The sequence below is a fragment of the Humulus lupulus genome, chromosome 2, assembly GCF_963169125.1.
Source record: "Humulus lupulus chromosome 2, drHumLupu1.1, whole genome shotgun sequence".
Lineage (NCBI taxonomy): Eukaryota > Viridiplantae > Streptophyta > Magnoliopsida > Rosales > Cannabaceae > Humulus > Humulus lupulus.
In genome coordinates, this window is record NC_084794.1 from 179,376,630 (window position 1) to 179,381,792 (window position 5,163).

Consider the following 5,163-nt stretch of genomic DNA (forward strand, 5'->3'; position numbering starts at 1 on the left):
CCTACGATTTGTCCCGTATTCTTCAAAAATGGTGGATCTAAAGTTTAGGGTGTTATCAACTACTACAGTGCCTCTAGGGTAGCTATGTTCATAGCGTACCACTAGGTGTTCTACGCACTGGAGAATGGTTACATTTAGGTCTAGGTTAGTAGGATGGCGACTAACGAGCTGGTTCAAGTTATATCAAACTAACTTAAAGTGGGCAACAACCCTATCTAACTCCCTAAAAAGGTATTGGTTACCTTGGCCGAAGGGGCTGGCTGCTGCCCCAGAAGCAGCCCAGTCCGGATCAGATCCTTGGTCAGCCTCGGGAGCCCTTCTTTTCCGAATGAGAGGTACCTTGGCCTCTGCCTCGTCGGTGTCCTCAGCGGTTGGCATAGCCTCTTTTGAGGAGGGAAGCTCGGGAATCACCGAAAGGGAAACTCGGGTCCTCAGGGCTAATTTCTGACCTTCACCGATCAGCTTACATGCCAACATGGTGGCATTGTTCACAACTTGGCAATAATCCTTTTCGCCAAGGGGAAGACCGGATAATTTCTTATATTGACCCCTGAGGGTCACAGATTTGTTCGTCCTCGCAAATATGGTTGCACAAGAAACAAACTCAATTAAGACATGTACAAAAAATATTTTAAAGGAACAAAATTCACAAGTTGAATTTGCAAAGATAGGAGACTTAAGAGATCGGTTGAAGTATCGGTGTTCGCAATTCCTGAAGCCATCCGACATAAAGAATAGATCTTTGTAGTCATTTGGATGACTGGGAAGCTCAATGATGGGGCGGGGTTTGGAAACCGTGTGAGGTAATAAAACTCGTCACCCCATCCTATTTGATCAGGGCTAGCTTTGAGGCAGAAGAAGTATAACATGTCTGCCGGGGTGGGGACCTCCCACTCGTGCTTCATAAATAAATACTTTAGCCCCACCATAAGCATGTAGGAGTTTGGGGGGAGCTGGAAAGGAGCCAGTTTTACGTAGTTTAGGACATCTACGAAGTACTGGTCCAAGGGAATGAAGGCACCAACCTTCAAATGCTCGTCGCTCCAGGCTGCGTAGTCATCTTGGAAAGGAGCACAGCTCCTTTCCCCTTCGAACGCAGGTTAGGCAAGGAGAATGCCAACTCTGATCTCTATGTTGTGGCTCAACATAATCTTATTCACCTTCCCTTGAGTCGTGATTTTTTAGATGATGTGCTCGGCCTCGAAGAACGCGTTGGGGTCGACGAGAATTTCTTTCTCCACTACCAGACCGAAGTGCGGAATAGGAGAGTCAGGGACAACTTGCTTCCCTTTGTCTTTGTGCTGGGTAGATGAGCTCGCAGATTTCTTCTTTGGGGGGGCCATCAGATCGCCTGACGAAAAAGCGGCCTAGTTAGTAGGCGACCTGAGATGATCTATAACTATGTCGTGAGGGTACGGACAAAATGGGTTATTTTTGTTATACGAGCTAAAGTTAGCCTCAGCCCCATCGCGTGATGCCACGCGATATCCTATGCTACACGCCTCGGTTTCTAAACAATCCCTTGATATTTAGGGATATGTGTGTCAGAAACGTCAGGCCACTACTTTCCTCTGAAAAGCGGTTTTGTGCAAAATCGCCTAAAGAATCGTAACCCTTAAGCTACCTGGTATTAAATATAGAGACCTTATGATTTTTATTTTCCAAACAGGTATTTTCTAAACCTATTTGACATTAGAACTACCCCAGATTAACCCAGAAAGTTACCTAGTTTTATTAATACTTCTTTTGTAAAAACATATTCAGTTTCACTTATGGAGCCTAAAATATGTAACACATTCCCTATTGGCATTCATAGAAGCCTAACAATAACGAACAATGAATATTGCTAAAAAAAAGATGAAAAAGAAGTTTCTTTGGGTCATGAAAGATAGAGATACTTACAAGAAATGTGTTCAACAACTAGGGGATACAGATTCTGATCACGGAAAACTCGTGGAACACTTCTAAGTAATCTAAGCACGACGAATAGTTCTAGGAATTCTGTGGAAGAAGAAGGAAGTTTGAAAAGTGTGAAAAAGGATATTTTTTGAATGCAAAGGTGGTGAGGTCTTAGACTGATCACCCTATTTATACTTAAACAATGGAAATCGATCTAGACTGTTCGTTGGGGTTAATTCGAGATCCAAGGACCAAGGTTAAACATACCACATGGCGGCAAAAAGTTGACAAGACAATTATTTCTGTCCTCGAAATCTGAAAAGATGCCAATTGCAGAAGACCACGTGTCTAGTACTCGAGTAGTAGGCAAGCATGGTTTTATGTAGCAGAAGTTTAAAAGCCCCTACTGTGTAGTTCAAAAACTGATGACATTATACACGAGCAGGAGCTTGGGGCAAATGTTGTACCCTAATCTTAGCACGAGTTCATTCACTCAGCTCGAGTACAGCTGGCATATAAATACGTGGAAAAGTAATCAAGTAGAATATCTTATTATTATCTATAGGGACAACTCGAGGTTCGTAATGGTCAGACTTAGCGTTAGGCGTCCTAACTTTACCACGAACTATGAATAAGATAAGTCATCAAAGCACTAGCTCAAGGTCGGATAGCTGTCAGAATACAAGCCCGTGGAAGATACGTAGCTCGGGTGATTCAGATATAACGCATACTACATACTAAAGGATTCCCAAAGATTCAGGATTTGCTTATACGCTTATTCATGACCAGGCTGTCATATTTATTATCCAAGATAGCAGGACATATTTACTTTGTGATCAAATCTTATCCCAATATAAATGGGAATTATTTGTATTGAATGTAGACATTATGTAAATGCGTGATTGACTCATGCGGTTACCCAAACCTATCCATGGAATTCCCCTATAAATACTGGGAATATTGGACAGGAAAGGGAGGATGATTCTGTAATATCGAAACTTTGCCAAAGTAGAGAGAGAAACAGCAATAATATTGACTCGTGGACTAGGTGTATTTTAACCACTGAACCACGTAAAATTTATGTGTTCTTGAATGAATTATGGTAATTTTTCATTACGGTTTACTATAAAGCACTAATTTGTCTTATTATTTCTTAATACACTGTTGGTGAAAAACTGTGTCAACAATATTTAATTCATGTTTGTTTTAAAATGAGTGCGATAAATGTTTTGTAGTATATTATTTAGTTTATGTCGGGTCATTACACCTGGGGATCTGGCGGATGAAGTATCTTTTGAAAGATTGGAGTAACTCCCATGTTTGCGCCACATAGGCGGCCATCTTCTCCCCCTTCGTTTGGTATTCTCCCAAAATTTTCCTAACCACCAGCTGGGAGTCACTGTGGAATTTGATGTTCTCTTCCCCTACTTCCCAGGCCAAGTGTAATCTGGCCAGCATTGCCTCATGCTCAGACTCATTATTCGATGCTTCGAACTGGAAGCGTAGGGCGCTTTGCAGCTGGTGACCTTGAGGGGATATTAGGATGATCCCGGCCCGACTCCATTCTCATTGGAGGCTTCGTCCACAAATATCTTCCAAAAGGGCACTATGGAGTCAATAGGTTCTTCGTCCTCGGTTATCCCGGTGCATTCTAGAATGAAGTCAACTAAAGTCTATCCCTTAATGGAGACTTTGGGAGCATAAGCAATATTGAACTGGCTCAGCTCCATGGCCCACTTCAAAAGTCGTCCCGATGACTCGGGTTTTTTTAATACTTGTCGTCGGGGATGGTTCGTTAGTACCTTGATGGCATGGGCCTGAAAGTAAGGTCTTAACTTCTTGGAAGTGGTCAATAAGCAAAATTTCAATTTCTCGATCAGAGGATATCTAGAATTTGCGCCCAGTAACCTTTTGCTTACGTAATAGACCGGGAGTTGGACATTTCCCTCTTCTTGCACTAATGCGACACTGATGGCATGTTTTGACATTGCCAAATATAGGTACAGCGGTTCCCCATCCATCGATTTCGACAAGATTGGCGCCTGTGCCAGGTGCTCCAATTTTTGGAAAGCCTCTTCGCATTCGGTCGTCCACTGAAACCTCTGGTTTCCGTGAAGTACGTTGAATAATGGGATGCACTTATCCGTGGACTTCGATACAAAGTGACTCAAAGCTACTTTTCTTTCTGTCAGGCTTTGAACATCTTTGTTTTTTCGCAATGATGGCATGTCGATCAGTGCTTTGATCTTGTCCAGGTTGGCTTCTATCCCTCTTGAGCTTACTATGAGCCCAAAAGCTTCCCAGACGCCACGCCAAAAGTGCACTTCTTAGGATTTAACTTCATCTCGTACTTCCGGATAATGGCAAATGCTTCTGCCAGATCGTCCGCATGTTAGGCCGACATCTTGGATTTGACCAACATATCGTTTATGTCTAGGTTCCAGAACATTCTGTTGACCATTCTTTGATAAGTGGCCCCGGCATTCTTGAGCCCGAAGGGCATGACAATTTAGTTGTATGCACCCTTGTCCATCTGGAAGCTGGTGTGTTCCTGGTCTGCTACATGCATCAAGATCTGGTTGTAGCCAGAGTAAGCATCCATGAAGCTTAGCAACTCATACCCAGATGTAGCATCCACCATCTGGTCAATTCAGAGCAAAGGGAACCAATCCTTTGGGCATGCCTTGTTGAGGTCTGTGAAGTCGATGCAAGTCCTCCACGTTCCGTTTGGCTTTGGCACCAACACTAGATTTGTCAACCAAACAGGATATAAGGACTCCCTGATGAAGTTGATCGAGGAAAAGTTCTCAATTTCCATCTTGAGGCCCTCTGCCCTTTCCACACCCAAGGGCCTTCGCTTCTACCGAACGGGAGTTGCATTCTCATCGATGTTCAGGGCACGATAAATGACGTTGTGGTCAATCCCGGTCATATCTGAGTGGGACCGGGCCAGGACATCCTGGTTTTCTTTTACCTTGGCCTCCGAGTTCAAGTTCCTCCCTACCCAGATCACTTTGGTAGGGTCGATGTCACTAATGCACACCTCCTCAACCTCCTCCATAGGCTTTAATACTCTATCTGCCTCTATTCGCGGATCCAATTCGTTGTCCTCCCGGACCACCCTCCGTGTTGGTTGTGGTGGTGGTATTGGATCAGCATTTTCCTCTTCAATAGGCTATTTGCAGACCATGAAGATTAGTCGGACGGAGACGTGATAACATTTTCTGGCGCTCTTTTGATCTCCCCGTATAGTTCCCACTCTGC